Consider the following 23,185-nt stretch of genomic DNA (forward strand, 5'->3'; position numbering starts at 1 on the left):
TGCGCCGTTTTCACCACCTCTCCTCTTCCTCGGATTCCTCTCCAAGGCACTCGAGGCGCGCGTCCCCGGCGGAGCTCCGTGGGGCGAAACGAAGATCGAAGCCCCTCTCAAAAAAGGCTCAGAGTTCCCCTCCGGCTCGAGGCCGCTCCCCCTCGACTCGATCGGGGGGACCGCTACGGGTTACCGAGCTGTCTCTCACTAACCCAAAGCTTCTACTGACTCCCCCTCGGTCCGGGGCTCCAGTCCGAGGCTCTAGGCTTTCGCCGAGGGAGTCCGGGGAGGGGTACACGACCCGACATCGGTCAGTACCCCATACCCCGGCGGCGTCCCCGAGGGGCTCCTCGAGGCGACGCAGGTCCTCGACCCCGGAGCGTTTCCATAGCGCGTCCCTGGTGTCGGATCGAGGGTCCGAGCGAGAACCTCGCTACTCGAGGGAGGCTTCCCCTTCCTTCTCGGCGAAACGGAGGTCTCGGTCACCGTCCCCACAAGGGGCCACGGGATCCCACCGACCTTCCTTCACGAGGTTCGTCCAGGACATGGGACGTGCCCTTGACTTGGACTTACAATCTGACTCGAGGTACTCCAAGGAGTACCTGGCGGAGCTGGATACGCCTTCCCCGCCCCGAGAGTCCCTCCGGCTACCGCTGAACCCGGTACTCCGGCAGACCCTTATCAGGAACCTCGAGACTCCCTACATGGTGACGGAGGTCTCATCTAAAATGGAGTCTAAGTACTGAACGGTGCCTTGCCCGGGGTTTGAGCAACCACAGTTGTCCCACCAATCCTTACTGGTGGAGTCTTCTCTGAAGAAAGCTCACCCCTCTAGGGTGTCCGCAGCGGTTCCTCCGGGACGCGAAGGCCGGACACTAGACAAATTCGGACGCCGTTTGTATCAGAACTCTATGATGGCCTCTAGGGTCCTGAACTACACTTTCACCTTTTCCTCCTACCTGAAACACCTTATTGGGCTGCTGGCCTCCTTCTCGGGGGATTTACCTACCCCTCGTCAGGCAGCGTTTGGCCTCCTCCTCGAGGATTTTTCCAACCTCCGACTGCACTTGTTTCATGCCGCTTACGACGGCTTTGAACTGTCTTCCAGGGTCGCAGCCTTCGCGGTGGCCATGCGCCGACTGGCGTGGCTACGGCTCGTCGATATGGACCCTAACCTGCAAGATCGGTTAGCTAACCTCCCTTGCGTCGGGAAGGAACTGTTTGACGACACCATCGAGGCAGCTTCGAAACGGTTGTTGGAGCACGAACGTTCCTTCGCGTCTCTTGTCCGGCAAAAACCTAAACCGCAGGCCTCTCGCCCTTTCCGGAGATTGCCTCGCCGCTACCCCAAGAAGTCTACCCCGGCCTTTTCCAGACCGCCGCCCAGGCTCACTCTAGGGCTCCACCAAAATCACAGCCCACTGCGCCTGCGAAACCGTCTCCGTCCTTTTGACGGGATGAGCGGACGGGGCAGGCCCCCTCCGCACCTCCGCCTGGCCTCCTTCCCATCGGGGGCCGCCTGCGAGCCTACTACCCTCGCTGGGAAGCCATAACGTCGGACTCCTGGGTCCTTGGCGTGATCTCATCAGGGTACTCGCTCAACTTTCGAGAGGTTCCTCCCGACAGCCCACCGAGTGTGTGTCCTCCCAATCGAGCGCAGTTGTCCCTCCTCCTCTCCGAGGCACAGGACCTCCTTCGCCTGTGGGCGGTGGAACCGGTCCCCCAAAATCAAAGGGGCCAAGGGTTTTACTCCCAATACTTCCTGGTACTGAAGAAGACGGGAGACCTGCGCCCGATCCTGGACTTGAGGCGCCTGAACAAATTTCTGATGCGGGAAAAGTTTCAGATGCTTTCCCTTCCGATTCTTTACCCCCTGATCAACGAGGGCGATTGGCTCTGCTCCCTCGATCTGAAGGAGGCCTACACCCATGTTCCGGTGCACCCTGCTTGTCGCAGATTCCTCCGCTTTCAGGTGGGGGACCTCCACCTACAATACCAGGTCCTCCCCTTCGGCCTGTCCTCATCCCCCCGAGTCTTCACGAAGTGCCTCGTAGTGGTCGTGACTGCCTTGCGCTCCCAGGGCCAGCAGGTGTTCCCCTACCTGGACGATTGGTTGATCAAAGCCCCGACCAGGGAGGGGGTTATCTCAGCGACCCGACAGACTATTACTTCTCTTCAGTGTCTGGGCTTCGAGATAAACTTTCTGAAATCCCAGCTATGCCCCTCTCAGTCCTTACAATTCATCGGGGCCGTGCTGGACACGGTCCGTCTTCGTTCCTTCCTCCCTCCTCAGCGTCAGGAGGCGTTGGTAAATCTGAGCCGACAAGTCTCGAGATCGACCTCGGTATCGGCACGACAGATGATGACTCTCCTCGGCCATATGGCCTCCACAGTCCACGTTACCCCACTTGCCCGCCTTCATCTGCGGTTACCACAGTGGACTTTGGCATCACAATGGCGTCAGGATCGGGACCCGATCAACCGCCTCGTGACAGTGACTCCTTCCTTGCAAAGATCGCTCCGTTGGTGGGCCGACTCTTCGAATCTTTCCAAGGGTTTGCTCTTTCTCGCCCCTCCGCACCACAAGGTCCTAACCACGGACTCGTCAGAGTACGCTTGGGGGGCTCATGTAGATGGTCTCCGCACTCAAGGTCTGTGGTCCGCAGAGGACCGTCGCTGCCACATCAACGTGCTGGAGCTTCGGGCCATTTACCTCGCTGCGGTGGCCTTTCAACACCTGCTTCATGACCGGGTGGTTCTCGTTCGCACAGACAACCAAGTGGCGATGTACTACGTAAACAAACAAGGAGGGACGGGGTCTTGGTCCCTCTGCCAAGAGGCCTTGCGGCTCTGGGAGTGGGCGGTCTCCCAAAACATCTCCCTTCGAGCGATTTACATCCAAGGAGAACAAAACTGCCTGGTGGACAGGCTCAGCCGCCTCCTCCAGCCACACGAGTGGTCCCTGCATTCTCAGGTGCTGCGACAGGTGTTCGACACGTGGGGGACTCCCCAGATAGATCTGTTCGCCTCCCCCGACAATCAAAAACTGCCTCTCTTCTGTTCAAGGATATACTCCCCGGACCGTCTCGATGCCGATGCCTTCCTCCTAGATTGGGAGGGGAAGTTCCTCTATGCATTCCCGCCGTTTCCTCTGATTCTGAGGACGCTGGTTCATCTAAAATCGCTGAGGGCCACTCTGATCTTGATCGCTCCTCGATGGCCCCGCCAGCCTTGGTTTTCCCTACTACTTCAACTCAGTGTCAGGGAACCTCTACTTCTGCATGTATTTCCCTCTCTGCTATCTCAGAGTCGGGGTTCACTGTTACATCCCAATCTTCAGTCTCTTCATCTAACTGCTTGGTTTCTTTCCCCTTGACTCCTTCCCCTGTATCTCAGTCGGTCAGGGAGGTGCTGGAGGCTTCTTGGAAAGTCTCGACCAGACTCTGCTATTCCTAGAAGTGGACTAGATTCTCATCCTGTTGCTCCTCTCACCGCCAGGACCCGGTGTCGGTCCCTGTGCCCTTGGTTCTGGAGTATTTGCTTCATTTGTCTCACTCTGGCCTAAAGACCAATTCCATTCGAGTACATCTTAGTGCGATTGCTGCTTTTCATCAGCCCCTGGATGGGAAGGCTCTTTCACTCCATCCCTTGGTCTCTCGCTTCATGAAGGGTCTTTTGAATGTTCATCCTCCTCTCAAACCTCCTCCTGTGGTTTGGGATCTGAATGTGGTTCTGGCCCATCTCATGAAACCTCCGTTTGAGCCTATGGATAAGTGTCATCTTAAATTTCTCACTTGGAAAGTGATCTTCCTACTCGCCCTCACGTCTGCTCGAAGAGTCAGTGAGCTGCAGGCTTTGGTGGCGGACCCACCTTTCACTGTGTTCCATCATGACAAGGTGGTCCTCCGCACTCACCCTAAGTTTTTACCTAAGGTGGTGTCTGATTTTCATCTCAACCAGTCCATTGTTCTGCCGGTGTTCTTTCCCAAGCCCCACTCTCATCCTGGAGAGGTGGCGCTCCACACTCTTGACTGCAAGAGGGCGTTGGCTTTTTACCTTCAACGCACTCACGCTCATCGGACGGTCCCCCAATTGTTTTTGTCCTTTGACCCTAACAGATTGGGGCATCCAGTTTCCAAGCGCACCCTGTCCAACTGGTTGGCTGCTTGTATTTCTTTCTGCTACGCTCAGGCTGGTCTCGCGCTGCATGGTCGAGTTACGGGACATAAAGTCTGAGCTATGGCAGCTTCGATAGCTTTCCTCAGGTCTACGCCGATTGAGGATATCTGCAATGCTGCCACGTGGTCTTCGGTTCATACTTTCACCTCTCACTACTGCCTGGATACACTGTCCAGAAACGATGGCCGGTTCGGCCAATCAGTGTTATGTAATCTGTTTTCTTAAATTGCCAACTTCCCTCCACCCCTTCGTTATTAGCTTGGAGGTCACCCACATGTGAGAATATCATGCCTGCTTGTCCTGGGATAAAGCACAGTTACTTACCGTAACAGGTGTTATCCAGGGACAGCAGGCATATATTCTCACAACCCGCCCACCTCCCCGGGGTTGGCTTCTTTGCTGGATATGTGAACTGGAGACCACGAGGAGGGGATGCGCCCTCTAGTGGAGCAGGAGGCACACATGCGTGGTGCAGCACAGCAAGCTTGAATCTTCAATCAAGTTTGCTTGAAATGCTGTCCGCATCGGGGCTCCGTAGATGACGTCACCCACATGTGAGAATATATGCCTGCTGTCCCTGGATAACACCTGGATAACTGTGCTTTCTAGCTTTCCTAAAGCATATGATGTGGCATTGCCTTACGGTATTAGAAAACCAAGGATGCCGAATGTCACTTGCTCATGTTTGCTCAGAACCATTTATAATGTTTTAAATCAACATCTTGGACAATGAGAATTGAAAAGCCGTAGCAAGGGCTGGAGCTGTCTGCACAGCATCCACAAGCCACGGGGTGGGGGAGGAGGCCCTGCCACCGCACAGCACCACCCACTGACTGAATGAAGTACTTAGCTGTTCCTGGAACTGGAGGGATTTAAAAATGAAGTGAACCCTACTGTGTGATTATAAGTCAAGACTTACGGTATCCTGGCACAAGGCTGGGTACCAGCTTTTCCCCCGAATAAAAAAAGAGAACTTACTAAATGGGTGCTTCTTGTTTGTAAGACTAGGAGTGCCAAGAGTGTTAGCCGACTCCTTTAGAACAGTGCTAACAGTGATTGGTAAATCCAGATGTCAGGGGCTCATACAGGAGGTTCTTCATCTGTCCCAATGTTCCCTCTCCACCACCACCACATGCAATGTTTATCCCTCTCATCTCTCTTCCCCATGCATCTGTACGTCACGCCTCTCCCACCACCATGTCCAATATTTCTCTTTTTCCCTAGGCCCAACAATTCACCTTTCTTCATTTTCCCATGTGCACCATCTCTCTTAGACACATGCCCAGCAATTCTCCCTTTCTATTCCCTCCCCACCTTAGCATCTTTCTCTCACTCCATTCTTTCATCTTATGTCCCAAGTTCATGCACCCACCTGCCCTTTTGTATCTCAAGTTCATGCTCCCTCCCTCCTTTCTTCCTTCCATCCTTTGTCTGAAGTTTGGGCTCCCTCCCTCCCTTCAGTGTCCCAACGTGGCCCTGCTTATCTCTTCCTGTGCCAATGCGCCTCCTCATCATCCTTCCCTCTCTGTTCTACGTCCCAAATTCATGCCTCCTTCCATCCCACGGGTGTTTACCTTCTCTGGCTAGCTCCCTCCTTCCAGCTGCATGTCTCTTCACAAAGCCGCAGCCACAGTTCCTTCTTGTGGCCCATGGCTGAACCAGAAGCCTTCCCTCTGAAGTCAGAGGAAAGGCTTTTGGGTCAGCTACGAGCTGCATGCAGGAGCCCTGCTTGCGGCTTTGCAGAGAGAAGTGCGTCTGAGAGATGGCAGCCAGACAGGGGAGGTAAACACCTGTGAGAGGCATAAATTTGGGATGCAGAACAGAGGTGCACGTTGGGATGGAGGAGGGTTGTGTTTGGACTCTATCCTCATTCTCGATCTGTCTGCTGTCTTTGACACTCTTAATCACCGCCTCCTCGACACGTCCTCGCTGGGATTCTGGGGTTCTGCTCTCTCCTGGTTTTCTTCTTATCTCTCGTCGTATCTTCAGCGCATGTTACGGTGTACTCTCCTCCATCGCCATCTCGCTGTCTATTGGCATACCCCAAGTCTCTGTCCTGGGCCCTCCTCTTTTCCCTATATACCCTCTCTCTTGGTACGCTGATCTCCTCTCATGGTTTTCAATAGCATCTCTATGCTGACGACTCCCAGATCTACCTCTCCACACTGGATATCTCTGCGGGAGTTCAGGCCCAAATTTCAACCTGCCTGTCCGACATTGCAGCTTGGATGTCTCGCCGCCATCTCAAACTGAATATGGCTAAAACTGAACTCCTTATTGTTCTCCCAAAACCCTCCTACCCCTCTCAACCTTTATCTCTGTGGATAACACTGTCCTCCTCCCTATCTCGTTGGCTCGCAACCTTGGAGTAATCTTTGACTCCTCTCTCTCCTTCTCTGCTCAGATCCAACAGACCACCAAATCATAGAAACATAGAAATAGACGGCAGATAAGGACCCACGGCCCATCTAGTCTGCCCACCTTAATGTCCCTCCCCTACCTTTGCCCTGTGAAGAGATCCCATGTGCCGATCCCATTTGGCCTTAAAATCAGGCACGCTGCTGGCCTCAATCACCTGTAGTGGAAGACTATTCCAGCGATCAACCACTCTTTCAGTGAAAAAGAATTTCCTGGTGTCACCTCGTAGTTTCCCGCCCCTGATTTTCAACGGATGCCCTCTTGTTGTCGTGGGACCCTTGAAAAAGAAGTTATCCCAGGACAAGCAGGCATGATATTCTCACATGTGGGTGACGTCATCTACGGAGCCCCAGCGCGGACAGCTTTTCAAGCAAACTTGCTAGAAGTTTCAAGTTTGCACACTGCACCACGCATGTGCTAGCCTTCTTGCCCACTAGAGGGCGCATCCCCACCTCGTGGTCCTCAGTTCATTTTCATCCGCGGAGCCAGAAGCCCTGTGGAGAATTTGTGCTAAATTGTGCCTTCTGTCGCCGCGGCTGTGTAGGGATTTTCGCACGGTCGCTGCGTTTTTTTGTCTTCTTCTTTCTTTATTTTCTTTCTTTTCCAAAAAAAAAAAAAAAAAAATTAAATTTCGTTTCGTTTCGTAGCTACCGGGGGCTCCCGGTAGCCGTGGCCGAGGAACCTCGCTTGTTCCCGGCTCTCTTTTGGGCCCATGTCCTGGCCCGTCACGGGCTTTAAAAAGTGCGGGCGCTGTGATCGGCTTTTATCAATTACTGATCCGCACGGGTGCTGTTTGCGGTGTTTGGGGCCCCAACACCCGACGGCGTCCTGCGAGAAGTGTGCCACTTTCCAGAAGCGGGCACTTAAACGCCGCAAAGCCCGCATGGCAGAACTTTTCTCGGTCGAGTCCCCTCCGGGGAAGGCCTCGAGTTCGGCCTCGGCTTCGGCCCCGGCCTTGACCTCGGCCTCGACATCGACCTCGACCTCAGCTTCGGGACCATCGGCTTCGCCTCAGGCCTCGATGCCTTCGAAGCAACTGGCCTCTTCTAAGGCCTCGGGTAAGTCTCCGCTTCCCTCCTCAGCTCCGGGATCGTCCAAAAAGCCATCCTCGGGCTCGTCGGCGGGTGGGTCCGCCTCGGTTAAGCCCAAGATGCCCGCGTCCGCCGCCCCGAGGGAATACTCGATACCGAGGTCGCCCTCTGAGGAGCAGCGGCAGGTCTTGCCACAGGGAATGACAATCCCCGTGTTTCAAGAATTGCTCCGGGCGTTAATCGCCTCGGAGCTCACCGGGGCCATTGACCAGCTGCAGCAGGCTTCGGCCTCGGCTACTTCGGCCTCGGCTGCTTCGGCCTCGGTGGCCCCGCAGTTGGCGACCTCGGCCTCGGGTACCGGGGCTTCGGCTCCCGAGGCGCCCACGGCCTCGACCTCGGCGGTACCCTCGGACCCGGCTTCGCGGGATCCGCCGGAGCGTAGCGTGCGCCCAAAGGACAAGGTGCGCCGGGTGCGAAGAATCTCGTCTTCGTCCTCGAGGTTCATCGCCCTCGGGCAGGTCTCGGGCGAGGCGCCGCCCGAGGAAGGCCAAGCGGTCTCGGACCTCGCCTCGGCGGCGTGGTCGCTCGTCGCCGGCCGGGGCCGATGCTTTGCAGGTGCGGGACCTGCGGGTCGATAACCCCATTTTGTTCCGGTCTCCGGCCAGGGAGAGCTCCCGGGCTTCCTCGCCGGGGCCGAAGGGTCGGGCCTCGGTGCCTCGGACCCCGGGGGGATCCCCGAAAGGTTCCTTCAGACGCACAAGGTCTCCGACTCCGTCGAGGTCGCAGGAATGTGCCTCGTTGGGGTCGGGGTCAGGTAGGGAGCCCAGATACTCCCACGAGGCCTCTCCCTTCGGCTCCGCCGGGAAGTCTCGGTCTCCCTCTCCTCCTGCTAAACCCTCATCCTTTACGAGGTTTGTGCAGGATATGGCGGCGGCTTTGGGTGTTGACTTGTCTGAAGGGTCCACTTACACCAAGGAGTTCTTGGAGGAGCAGGATCTTCCTGCCCCCCCTAGGGAGTCCCCGCGCCTTCCGATTAACAAGGTCCTCTGTCAGACCTTCCTGAGGAATCTTGAGGCTCCCTTGACGGTCGCTGTGGTCCCCTCCAAAATGGAGTCTAAGTATCGTACCCTCCCCATCAAGGGGTTCGAGAAGGGCCAACTTTCCCATACTTCGCTCCTAGTGGAATCGGCGGTCAAGAAATCGCAGCCCTCCAGGGTCTCGGCGACGGTCCCGCCGAGTAGGGAGGGCCGGACCCTAGACAAATTTGGGCGTCGTCTCTATGCGAACTCTCTGATGGCTACAAGGGTCCTGAACTACGCATTTTCGTACTCTTCCTTCCTCCGTACGATGGTGAAGGACCTCCCCTCTTTTTGTGAGGTGATGCCTGAGTCGCATAGGGACCGGTTCGCCACCTTTAGTTCGAATCTGGCCCAGCTGCGCCTATATTTATTCCACGCTGTTTATGATGCGTTTGAACTCGCCTCGAGGGTGTCAGCCTGTGCGGTGGCCATGCGCCGGCTGGCGTGGCTTCGTACCCTCGAGATGGAGTCAAATTTGCAGGAACGCCTGGCAAACTTGCCTTGCGTTGGGGTGGAATTATTTGATGACTCTTTGGATGCGGCGACGGAGCGACTGTCCAAACAGGAACGCTCCCTGGCCTCTCTGGTACGGCCGAAGCCTAAGGCTCCTGCCCAGCGTCCTTTCCGGCAGCCCCCGAGGAGGTACCCTCAGAAGTCGACGCCGGCCTTCTCCAGACCGCCGCCACGGCGACAGCCCCAACAGGGTAGGGGTGGCCCCTCTAAACCTGCCGCGCAGGGGGCCGCCAAGGCCGCGCCGTCCTTTTGACGGGATAGGCGGTTGGGGGCGGGCCCTCACCGCAATATCGCACCATCCCCTCCCCATCGGGGGTCGGCTGACGACCTTTGCCGGGGCCTGGTCGGCCGTCACGTCGGACGCATGGGTGCTCCGGACAATCTCAGAGGGCTATTCGCTCAACTTCTCCAGTCAGCCTCCAGACTTGCCACCCGAGGCTTGCCCTCCCAATCGGAACCAGTTGGCCCTTCTCCAGGAAGAAGCCAGGGCCTTGTTGACCCTCCGGGCGGTCGAAGTGGTTCCTCCCGATCAGAGGGGACGGGGGTTTTACTCCCGCTACTTTTTGGTCCCAAAAAAGACCGGGGACTTGCGCCCCATTTTGGACCTACGGAAGCTCAACAAGTTCCTGGTCCGGGAGAAGTTCCGTATGTTATCGCTTCCGGTTCTCTATCCGCTGTTGGAGGAGGGGGATTGGATGTGCTCCCTGGACTTGAAGGAAGCATACACCCATGTTCCGGTGCATCCCGCTTACCGCAGGTTCTTGCGCTTTCAAGTGGGGGATTTGCACCTGCAGTATCGGGTTCTTCCTTTCGGTCTGGCGTCGTCCCCTCGGGTGTTCACCAAGTGTATGGTAGTGGTGGCGGCGGCCCTGCGCACGCGGGGTCTACAGGTCTTTCCCTACCTGGACGATTGGCTAATCAAGGCCCCGTCCAGGGAGGGGGTTATCTTAGCGACCCGACAGACTATCAATCTTCTACAAGACCTGGGGTTCGAAGTGAACTTTCCCAAGTCTCAATTGTGCCCGGCACAGTCTCTCCAGTTTATCGGAGCCGTGCTGGACACGGTTCGCCTCCGCGCTTTTCTCCCCCCTCTTCGGCGGGATACCCTGCTTCGGTGGGGCCGCCACTGTCAGGGGCAGCGGGAGGTGTCGGCCCAGCACATGATGGTTTTGCTGGGTCACATGGCGTCGACGGTTCACGTCACGCCTTTCGCTCGTTTGCACCTGAGGCTCGCGCAGTGGACTCTGGCGTCGCAATGGCGACAGGATCGCGACCCGGTGTCTTCCCGGATATCGGTGACCCCTTGCTTACGTCGATCGCTCCGTTGGTGGACCGACTCTTCCAATTTGTCAGGGGGTTTGCTGTTTCTCGTTCCTCCTCACACCAAGGTCTTGACGACGGACTCCTCCGAGTACGCGTGGGGAGCTCACCTGGACGGTCTGCGGACACAGGCTCTGTGGTCGGCCGAGGACCGTCGTTGTCACATCAATGTGCTGGAGCTTCGCGCCATTTTTCTAGCTGCGCGAGCTTTTGTCCACCTACTGCACGACCAGGTGGTACTCGTGCGGACGGACAACCAGGTAGCGATGTACTATGTCAACAAACAGGGGGGTACGGGCTCTTGGCCTCTGTGTCACGAGGCTCTCCGCCTTTGGGACTGGGCGATCTCGCAGAACATATTCCTGCGGGCAGTTTACATTCAGGGAGAGCAAAACCGGCTGGCGGACAAGCTCAGTCGTCTTCTCCAGCCGCACGAGTGGTCTCTGAATTCCCGGGTCCTTCGCATGGTCTTCGACCGCTGGGGAACTCCTCAGGTGGATCTGTTTGCCTCACCAGAGACCCACAAACTGCCCCTCTATTGTTCTCGGATTTACTCTCCGGATCGTCTCGAGGCGGATGCCTTCCTTCTCGATTGGGAGGGGAAGTTCCTTTATGCGTTTCCGCCGTTTCCGCTGATTTTGAGAACGTTGGTTCATCTCAGATCGACCGGAGCCTCCATGATCCTCATTGCGCCTCGTTGGGCCAGGCAGCCCTGGTTCTCCCTACTTCTTCAACTCAGTACCAGGGAACCTCTGCTTCTGCCGGTGTTTCCCTCTCTGCTGTCTCAGAGTCGGGGTTCGCTGTTGCATCCCAATCTTCAGTCTTTACATCTGACTGCTTGGTTTCTCTCCCCCTGACTTCGATTCCGGTGTCTCGGGCCGTGAGGGACATTTTAGAGGCCTCGCGTAAGGTCTCGACTCGGCTTTGCTATGCTCAGAAATGGACCAGGTTTACATCCTGGTGTTCTTTGAATCGTCTGGAACCGGATTCGGTGCCTGTGGCTTCGGTTCTGGAGTATCTTTTGCATTTGTCTGAGTCTGGCCTGAAAACGACTTCCATTCGAGTACATCTCAGTGCCATTGCAGCATTCCATCGACATCTTGAGGGTCGTTCTCTCTCTCTTCATCCTCTGGTGACTCGTTTCATGAAGGGGCTAGTGAATATCCATCCTCCTCTGAAACCTCCTCCGGTGGTGTGGGATCTTAATGTGGTCTTGGCTCAGCTGATGAAGCCTCCCTTTGAGCCCATCGACAAGTCGCATCTTAAGTTTCTTACTTGGAAAGTAGTCTTTTTGATTGCACTCACGTCTGCTCGTCGGATCAGTGAACTACAGTCCTTGGTGGCGGATCCTCCTTTCACGGTGTTTCATCATGATAAGGTGGTTCTTCGCACCCATCCAAAATTTTTACCTAAAGTTGTGTCTGATTTCCACCTCAATCAGTCTATTGTCCTTCCGGTGTTTTTTTCGAAGCCCCATTCTCATCCTGGTGAGGCGGCGCTTCATACCCTTGACTGTAAGAGGGCGTTGGCCTTTTATCTCCAACGCTCCAAGTCTTATCGGAAGGTTCCTCAATTATTTTTGTCCTTTGATCCTAATCGTTTGGGACACCCGGTTTCAAAGCGCACCTTGTCAAACTGGTTAGCTGCTTGTATTTCTTTTTGCTACGCTCAGGCTGGTCTCCCGCTTGCGGGTCGTGTTACGGGTCATAAAGTCCGAGCTATGGCAGCTTCTGTGGCTTTCCTCCGATCTACACCTATGGAGGACATTTGTAAAGCTGCCACTTGGTCTTCGGTTCATACGTTCACCTCACACTACTTTCTGGACACTTTGTCCAGAAGCGACGGCCGGTTTGGCCAGTCGGTGTTACGTAACCTGTTTTCATAATTTGCCATCCTCCCACCTGCCCTTCTTTGGTTGGCTTGGAGGTCACCCACATGTGAGAATATCATGCCTGCTTGTCCTGGGATAAAGCACAGTTACTTACCGTAACAGGTGTTATCCAGGGACAGCAGTCATATATTCTCACAACCCGCCCACCTCCCCGGGGATGGCTTCTTTGCTATGATATGGAACTGAGGACCACGAGGTGGGGATGCGCCCTCTAGTGGGCAAGAAGGCTAGCACATGCGTGGTGCAGTGTGCAAACTTGAAACTTCTAGCAAGTTTGCTTGAAAAGCTGTCCGCGCTGGGGCTCCGTAGATGACGTCACCCACATGTGAGAATATATGCCTGCTGTCCCTGGATAACACCTGTTACGGTAAGTAACTGTGCTATATCTTCCTCCGCCTCGATGCGGCCCGTAAGATACTTGAACGTCTCGATCATGTCCCCCCTCTCTCTGCGCTCCTCGAGCGAGTATAGCTGTAATTTGTCAAGCCGTTTTTCGTATGGTAGATCCTTGAGTCCCGAGACCATCCGGGTGGCCATTCTTTGCACCGACTCCAGTCTCAGCACATCCTTGCGATAATGCGGCCTCCAGAATTGCACACAGTATTCCAGGTGGGGCCTCACCATGGATCTATACAATGGCATAATGACTTACGACTGACGAAACCCCTTCGTATGCAGCCCATGATTTGTCTTGCCTTGGACGAAGCCTGCTCCACTTGATTGGCAGACTTCATGTCCTCACTGACGATTACCCCCAAGTCTCGTTCTGCTACCGTTTTTGCTAGGATCTCGCCATTAAGGGTATAAGACTTGCATGGATTCTGGCTGCCCAGGTGCATAACTTTGCATTTTTTGGCATTGAAGTTGAGTTGCCATGTCCTAGACCATCGCTCCAGTAGGAGTAGGTCGTGCATCATGTTGTCGGGCACTGAATCTTCGTCTGTTGTGCATTTGCCCACTACATTACTCAGTTTGGCATCATCGGCGAATAATGTTATTTTACCTCGAAGCCCTTCTGCCAAGTCTCTTATAAAGATGTTGAATAGGATTGGGCCCAAGACTGAGCCCTGTGGTACTCCACTAATCACCTCCGTCATTTCGGAGGGGGTGCCGTTCACCACCACCCTTTGGAGCCTACCTCCAAGCCAGCTCCCAACCCATTTCGTCAATGTGTTACCTAATCCTATAGAACTCATCTTGCTCAGTAACCTGCGGTGTGGTACGCTATCGAATGCTTTGCTAAAGTCCAGGTACACGATGTCCAGGGACTCCCCAATATCCAGCTTCCCCGTTACCCAGTCAAAGAAGCTGATCAGGTTGGATTGGCAGGATCTCCCCTTAGTAAATCCATGTTGTCGGGGATCCCGTAGATTCTCTTCATCCAGGATCTTATCTAATTGGTGTTTGATTAGAGTTTCCATTAGTTTGCTCACTATCGATGTTAGACTCACTGGTCTGTAGTTTGCTGTCTCCATCTTTGAGCCTTTCTTGTGGAGTGGAATGACGTTAGCCGTCCTCCAGTCCAACGGGACGCTGCCTGTACTAAGGGAGAGGTTGAAGAGCGCGGACAGTGGCTCCGCCAAGACATCACTCAGCTCCCTAAGCACCCTGGGGTGCAGGTTGTCCGGCCCCATTGCTTTGTTAACCTTGAGCTTTGACAGCTCACCGTAGACACTGCTGGGCGTAAACTCAAAGTTACTAAACGGGTCAACTGAGCCAACCCTTGTCTGTAGCTGAGGGCCGAGCCCTGGCGCTTCTCGGGTGAAGACTGAGCAGAAGTATTCATTTAATAGTTGGGCTTTTTCCGAATCCTTTTCCACATAGTCTCCGTCTGGTTTCCTAAGACGTACAATCCCGCCTGAGTTTTTTCTTCTATCACTGATATACCTGAAGAAGGATTTATCTCCCTTCTGGATGTTCTTTGCTAGAGACTCCTCCATGAGGAATTTAGCCTCCCTGACTGCTGTTTTGACGGCTTTTGATTTGGCCAGGTAGTCTGCTCTAGAGTCCTGCTTCCCTGATTGTTTGTAAGAGATGAATGCTTTTTTCTTCTCCTTGATCAGGTCTGAGATCTCCGCAGTAAACCACTGTGGCTTATTGTTCCTTCGCCGTTTACTTACTGATTTTACATAGTTGCTTCTTGTATGGTTGCTTTCAAAGTCGACCACATGTCTTCCACGTTATCGGTTTCTTCTTGGCTTTGTAGCGCCTGGTGAACGAAGTCTCCCATTTCTTTGAAATTTGTGTCCTTGAATTTGAGGACTTTGGTTAGTGTAGTAGATTTAGTGAAACCTTTCCTGATATTGAACCATACCATGTTGTGGTCACTGGAGGCCAATGTGTCGCCCACCGAGACCTCTGTGACACTTTCTCCATTGGTAAGTATCAGGTCCAGTATTGCCTGATCCCTTGTCGGTTCCAACACCAGTTGCCTGAGGCTTGCTCCTTTCATAGAGTTTAATAGCCTCCTGCTGCTGCCGGAAGCAGAGGTAAGTGTAACCCAATCCACATCAGGCATGTTGAAGTCACCTAGCAATACTGTGTCCCCACGCAAGGTGATATTTTCTATATCTTCGATTATTTCCATATCCAGGTCATCCTGTTGTCTTGGGGGTCTGTAAATTACGCCAAGATACAAGCATTTGTCCTTCCCTCTGGCCAAATTAACCCAAAGGGATTCCCCAGTATACTGGACATCTGAGATTCTCGTGACCTTAATGTCATCTTTAGTATATAATGCTACACCCCCTCCCTTCCTACCCTCTCTGTCCCGGCGAAGCAAGTTGTAACCCGGTATGACCATGTCCCACCCGTGGGAGTCTGTGAGCCAGGTTTCGGATATCGCCACCACATCCAGGTCGGCATTCCTTATTTCTGTTTCCAATTCCAGGATCTTGTTTCCTAAACTGTGTGCGTTGACGTACATAGCCCTCCATGTTATATTTTTGTTATGTCTCAGTGGGGATATTCCTGTTTGAGCTATTTGAACACCTTTAGCATTGTTTGTGTTATTTGTGCTTTCCTGAGGCTCAGAACCACAATGTGTACTCCCCATATACTCAGAACTACAGTGTGTACTCCCCCTAGACCCGGAATTACAATGTGACCCATAAATATGATGTGACCCTACTCCCGACTCAAAAGTGTGTGCACTCACCCCTGACCCAGAATTTCGGTGTCTACTTTCCTCAGCCTCATAAATGTATTGGCATTTTAGTTCGCCTGGTATGTTGTTTGTACCTGTACCCTCCCCCGACTTACCTAGTTTAAAGCCCTGTGGAGTAGGCGGGCTAGGCGGTGTCCAAGGACATTCTTCCCTCTTCTGGTTAGGTGTAGCCCGTCGTGTCCCTGTAGTCCTTGCAATGCTTCTCCATGGTGCAGAAACCCTGTCACTTCATCCTCTATAACATTACCAAAATCCGTCCTCTTCTCTCTGAACACATGACCAAAATCCTTGTCCATGCTCTCATCACCTCACACTTAGACTACTGCAATGTACTTCTCTCGTGCCTCCTGCACACCTGTCTCTCACCTCTTCAATCCGTTCAAAATGCTGCTGCGCAACTCACATTCCGTGAGAGCAGCTATTCTCACATTACCCCTCTCAAGTTGCTTCATTGGCTCCCCATCCATTTCCGAATACAGTTTAAACTCCTCTTGCTGACCTACAAGTACATTCGCTCTGAAGCACCTTCCCCCCCCCCCCCCGCCGATATCCTCACTCATCTCCCTCTATGCTCCCCCCATGATCTGTACCCTTCTCTTCCACTGCCAACTCCAGACTCCATCCCTTCTTTCTTGAGGCGCCGTATGCCTGGAACAGGTTGCCTGAATCAATACATCGTGCTCCGTCCATGGCAGTGTTCAAATCCAAGCTAAAGGCCCACTTTTTGGAAACTGGTTTCAATTCTTAAACTCCCCCCACTGCTGTCAGATACCTAGACCCACTATAACCTCAACAACCCTGAAATGTCCTGTCTAAATTAGATTGTAAGCTCTTCTGAGCAGGGACTGTCTATTGTATGTTAAAATGTACAGCGCTATGTACGCCTTTCAGCGCTATAGAAATAGTACTAGTAGTAGTAATATAGACAGGAAGGGAGAAAGAAAGGGCGCATTGGCACAGGATAGGAGAGGCAGGACCCTGGTTCATAAGTACGAGTCTGACATAAGTCAGGCGTTCTTAAACTGGGAACTGCCTGTAATTTATTACACTTTCCATCCTTCCTGGCTTACAAAATGCAAGTTTGCAGCAATGCACAACATAAAATTATACTTGCTCATTTAATATAGATGATATACCACCTAAAGTCTAGGCAGTTTACAAAATAAATAACAACAATGCAACATATACTCGTAAACTCCTCCTACATCCTCCACTACGAACACTCATTTCAGTAAATGCATTGTCCTATATCTAAATCTTCATGAGTTTTTAAAAGTATCACAGAAATACTTACTGTATTTTTGTTCATACATTGACAAATAACTGTGTCTTCAAAAGTTTCTTAACGTTATCCCTAGGTTTACATAATTGTAACTGACCTGTCAATGAGTTCCAAAATTTTACCCCTAATGTTGAAAACGTAGAATTCCCAACCCTGGTACGTATCACATTTCTCTCTTTCATCAATGACAATCTCAGATCCTGTGCGTATCTTAATTCCCTTCTTGGACAATACAACTCCAACAAATCTCAAAAACATCCAGGCGCTGTATGATATAAAATCTGATATACAATGGAGAGCACTTTATATTGGACTCTCTGTTGTACAGGAAACCAAAGTAACTGCTTCAGAATTTGCATTATATGGACCATCCGTGTAAGCTCTTTATAACATGGACAATGCTGTGTACATTTAGGGGGGATTTAACAAAGGGCAATATATATTAAGGCTCTTTTATGATTCCTAGAAACAGGGATAAACAGATAGGGAGGTGCATTCATCAGTGTTGTTCAAAGTACTTGGTCAACGTACTTAAGTAAAAATACAGCGAAGAACACATTTAAGAAAATGACAAAAGTAAAAGTTCTTGTACAATCCTACTTTATTCCAGGACCAGTGGGTTAATTCCGTCTACCCACCAGAGCTTTGTAGGAAGCATCGAACTTTAGAGACTTAAATCCCTTTCATACCTCATCCTTGTACCATGCCTCAGTTTCTCAGTCTTTCTTCCTACAAGCCAGGCTGTAGGAGCTTGTCTTTTCTGCTCATGTTTTATTTCATGTAATTTCAGTTTTTGTGTTCGCAGTTGCCACCCTCATACTGTGGAGGTTCCCTGCGGGGACAGCTCCGACTGGGAGATCGCAGACCTTTGGGAAAAGTCTGTTTCTGAAGGGTTCTCTGCTTGTCAGTAAGCCCTCTGTACTGCCTGCGCATCATATTGGGGCTCAGGCCCTTAGGAGCTAGCTCACCCCGGGTTCATCCACTAGTGGGTCGAGCGCAGGCTGCGTGGTTCCATGGAGGCGTGGCCGGGATTGGAGCCAGACTGCATTCCTCTGCCAGGCGTGCTGTGCAGTGTGTCCGAGGGTGGCAGAGGTGACTGGCTGTGGAAGTCAGGCCGGTGGGGCAATCAGAAGATTCAAAGTTCAGCTTTCCAGCAAGTTGAGGCAGAGGATCTCCCTGTGAGCTGTTTTAACTCCATATGCAATGTTTTCCTGTTAGCACATGTTTCTGTGAGTATCAGCTAACAGCTTAAATCAGAAATTTTGGGGGGTCTTTAAAAAGGGATTTTTAGGTGGTATCTACCCCCACATCTAAAATCACTATTTTTGAGGGTTCTCTGGTTTCCCCGAGCTATTTTTAGTCAAAATAGGCCTTCAGTGGCCATCTTGGATTTTTCCAGATTTGATTTTAAAGTTATTTTTTATTTCAGCCTTTTTGGCAGAATGGCTGACCACTGGGTCCTGGAGGTTCTCAGGGAAGGCTACAAACGAGTTTCTCTGTCCTCTGACCGAATATTTTCTGCATTCACCTGTGGGCTACCCCGTGAAGGTGGCTCAGGTGCAGGCCACAATCCAGAGACTTCTGGATATTGCGGCCATAGAACCTGTACAGTGAGATACTTGATATACTTCATCGTTCCAAAGGAAGGATCTGACAATTAGTGACCGATTCTGGACGTCAAAGCAGTTAATGTGGTGCTGAAAGTGCCTCGCTTTTGCATGGAGTTGATGCACTCAGTGATAACATCGGTGGCGCTGTGGGAGTTTCTAGCCTCCCTGGATCTAATAGAGGTGTATCTCCACATTCCCATTTTTCAGACCACCGGAAGTATCTGTGGATTGGCAATGGCTCCCAGGACCTTAACCAAAGTGGTGTTGGTCCACTTTTGAATTCTGCGTGTCCTGGTTCATCCGTATCTGGACAATTGGTTGATCAGAGCTCCCTCGCTGTCCGTGGGGAGTCAGGTGGTTCATCATGGGTTATAGATGCTGCAGTGCTTGGACTGGGTGACCAACTTCAGGAAGAATCAGTCGAGCTGATGCAGGATTTGGAATACCTGGGAGTTTGATTTCACACGGAACAGAACAAAGTGTTCTTGCCTGTGTCCCATCAGGACAAGCTTCAACAGCTTGTCAAGGATGTTCTGGCCACTCTAGTCTCGATGGCATGGCAGTACCTCCAGGTTCTGGTGACCAGAGCCCATTTGCATCCGCTGCAGGATGCTTTGCTTTTGCGCTGGAATACCCAGCGGGACCTGTTACATGCACCCCTGCCCTGGATGACAGTGGTGTGGAATAGTCTTGCATAGTAGTTGTGACCCCTCTCGCTTTCCAGAGTCCTTCCCCTCTGGATCTCTAATTGAGTGATTCTGTCCGCAGATGCGAGTCTCAAAGGGTGAGGAGTGGTGTGTATGACAGTCCCTGTTCAGGATCAGTGGGCACTCTCAGCGCAGTTGGTCGCTCACTCACCTGGAGCTTTGGGCATTCGATTGGCTCTTATCCACTTCCAGGGTCATCTCTGTCATCAAGCCATCCGTGTTTTCTCATACAGTGCCAAAGCGGTGGCTTATGTCAATCAGCAGGGGGGCTTGAGGAGTCCTCCCTGAGCTTAGAGGCTCAGCTTTTCCTCTGGTGGGTGAAGAGACACCTTGTGCTGTCAGCAGCGTGCATGACAGGAGTGAACAACGTTCAAGCAGATTTTCTCAGTTGTCTGATGCTGGACCCTGGAGATTGGTCTTTGTCTCAAAGAGCGTTTGAGTGCATAGATCAGTGGGGGTGTGCCCCATGTTCAACGTCATGGCAATTGCAGCCAACAAGAAGGCTGATCGATTCTTCGGACATCGTCACGAGGCTGGCAATGAAGGCCTGAATGCTCTGGTTCAGCCCTGGCTATAGGAAGGTCTCTGTCTTCCTCCGTGATGATAGGGTGTCTGTTACATCAGATAGTAGTCCTCAAGGGTCTGGTGATTCTGGTTGCTCCCGATTGGCCAAGATGGCCATATTATGCCAACTTGGTTCAGCTCCAACAGGACTGGGGGCTCCGGTTACCTTGTCATACTTGCCTTCTCACTCAAGGTCTGATTGCAATGCAGGATGCAGACCGCTTTGGTCTTATGGCATGGCTCTTGAGTGCGCGGCCTTAACTAGCAAGGGCTATTCTTTGGTTGCGATTGCCACATTACTGCACAGCAAAAGGAAGCCCACAGTGGCGGCCTATGCAAAGGCTTGGAGGTGTTACCAGACCTGGTACGCACTGAGGCAGGTGAACCCGTCTCGCCCATCAATTCCTCAGGTCCTGAAGTTTCTGTAGGATGGCTTAAAAAAGGGACTAGCAGTAACTTTGCTCCACGTTCAGAATTCCAGTCCTTCGAGTACAGGCCCTCCTCTTTTGTGAGGCTCATTGGCAGCTTGGTTCAGCTCATCTGGATGTAGCTCATTTTTTACGTGGCACTCTGCAACTTAGGCTTCCCTTGCGCCTTCACTGTCTGACCTGGAAACCTTAATCTCATCCCCCGTATGAGCCTCTGGTGCAGGCATCTCTGACGGATCTCATGATCAAGATGGTCTTCCTGGTGGCTAGTACCTCGGCTCGTAGGGGTTCGGAGCTTCAGACCATCTCCTGCAGGGATCCTTTTCTGTGTATTATGGATTCCACTGTGATTCTGCGTACTGTTCCTTCTTTTCATCTGAAAGTGGTTTCCACTTTCCATGTGAATTAGGAAGTCTGACTTCCTGCTTTTGCTTCCTCTTGTTCGAGGGAGAAGGACCAGGTATTGCGGTCCTTGAATGTGCGCAGGATTTTGTTGCAGCATCTGGAGGTCATCAATGAGTTTCACCTTTCTGACCATCTGTTTCTTCTGGCAGATCCTGCCCTCAAAGGTAGGCCGGCTTCTAAGACCACCATTTCCAGGTGGATTTGGATGGCAATTTCCACAGTTTATGTGGTGTCTGGAAAGTAGCCTCCCCTTGTGCAGGCTCATTTGACCAGAGGTGTTTCATCCTCTTGGGCAGAGTCATCAGCTGTTTCTCTGGCCGCTACCTGGTCTTCCTTGCATAGATTCACCAAGTTTTATAGGATCGGTGTGGTGGCCAAACTGGATGCTGCTTTTGGTGCTTCTGTGTTGTCAGCGGGCTCATCAATCCCATCTTGAATTTTCAGGACTGCTCTGTTTCGTCCCACTGGTCCCAGAATAAAGTGGGATTGTACAAGAATGAAAGATTAAGTTCTTACCTTTGCTAATCTTCTTTCTTGTAAATCTACATTTTATTCCAGGAACCCGCCCTATTCCTTGCTGGTAAGCTGGAGTTCTGTTTTCTGACCAGCCTTTATAAAGAGTGCCATCAGAATGGGTTTAGCACTTAGATTGTGTGTGTGGGGAGAAGGGGGGGGGCGTCCCTGGTTCAAGTGCCCCCTTCTGACTGTGCAGTCTGTGTCTCCCTATAGCACTATTTTGTCATTCAGGTTTGTAATGTTTCATAACCTGTTCCCTCATTTTTCATTGTTGCTGTTTTGCATTTTGTTGTTAATGAGCAGAATTTATTTATTTGCCAGGGAGTTTTCCCGTTCCCCTCTCTTATTATTATTCTCTATAGATGTTCCTGGCTGCTTAAAGACTGACTGAGGCACTGGCATAGGTAGGGGGAGGGGTTTAAGTCTCTAAAGTTTGAGGCTTCCTACAAAGTCCTGGCGGGTAGATGGAAATAACCCACTGGTCCTGGAATAAAGTGTGGATTTACAAGAAGGAGATTAGGAAAGGTAAGAACCTAATCTTTCATTCAAAAGTTATTGCCTAATAAAATACTTTTTAAGTAAAAAGTAAAAGTATTCTAGCTCCAATGAATGCAACTATTGTTCTAGTGGACAGTAGGATATTCTCCCCATGCTCACGAGACATGCAGATGGAATCCTCTCCAGGTTTTCAACTCAAAAATAAGAATAGCCTTACTAGGTCAGACCAATGGCCCATCTAGCTTAGCAGCCCTTCTTCATGGTGGCCAGTCCAGGTCATTAGTACCTGGAAACCCCCCAAATAGCAGCAACATTCCATGCTACCAATCCAGGGAAAGCAGTGGCTTCCCCCATGTCTGTCTCAATAACAGACTGTGGACTTTTATTTCAGGAAATTGTCCAAACCTTTCTTAAAACCAGCTACATTAATCGCTCTTACCTCAACCTCTGGCAACATGTTCCAGAGCTTAACTATTCTCTTGAGTGAAAAAATATTTTTTTCTATTTGTTTTAAAAGTATTTCCCTGTAACTTTGAGTGTCCCCTAGTCTTTCTAATTTTTGATGGAGTAAAAAAATCGACCCACTTCTGCACATTCTACACCACTCAGGGTTCTGTAGACTTCAGTCAGCCATCTCTTTTCCAAGCTGAAGAGCCTTAACCTTTTTAGTCTTTCCTCATACACTAGTAGTTCCATCTCCTTTATCATCTTGGTTGTACTTCTTTGAACCTTTTCTAGTTCTGCTATATCTTTCTTGAGATAAAGAACACAATACTCAAGGTGAAGTTGCACCATGGAGTGCTACAGAGGCATCATAATATTCTTAGTTTTCTTAACCATCCCTTTTTAAAATAATTTTGCTAACATCTTTGCTTTCTTGGCTGCTGCTGCACGTTCTGTGGAAGGTTTCAGTATATTGTCTACCATGACACCCAGATCTTGCAAAATAGCCAAGTGGTTGATTCACTTACATTGCTTGACTATTTAGCATTGGATTTTACCCCAATTGCTGTAGACCAGTAGGTAATGGTGCATGAAAACATGCTGTCAGTCGTTGCAGCTATAGCACTGGGGAATTTCTAGTTTCCCTAGACTTGATGGAAGCCTACCTCTACATTCTCATATTTCCAGAACATCCTACATGTTCACCATAGTGATAGTGGTGGTTGCAACACATCTCCGCAGGGCAGGGTTGCACAACTGACTAATCAGAGCTCCGTCATTATCAGAAGGAAAACAAGCACTGGCTCAAGTGGTCCAGGTCTTGCAGAGCCTGGGTTGGATAGCTGGTTCCTTCCCAATACCTAGGAGTACTATTCAACACAGCAGAAGGCTGGGTCTATCTTTTAGAGCAGTGGTTCCCAACCCTGTCCTGGAGGAACACCAGGCCAATCGGGTTTTCAGGCTAGCCCTAATGAATATGCATGAGAGAGATTTGCATATGATGGAAGTGATAGGCATGCAAATTTGCTTCATGCATATTCATTAGGGCTATCCTGAAAACCCAATTGGCCTGGTGTTCCTCCAGGACAGGGTTGGGAATCACTGTTTTAGAGGCATGCAGACAGAAGCTTTGCCTTCAGATAA

Source organism: Geotrypetes seraphini, chromosome 2, assembly GCF_902459505.1.
Source record: "Geotrypetes seraphini chromosome 2, aGeoSer1.1, whole genome shotgun sequence".
In the NCBI taxonomy this organism is placed as follows: Eukaryota; Metazoa; Chordata; class Amphibia; order Gymnophiona; family Dermophiidae; genus Geotrypetes; species Geotrypetes seraphini.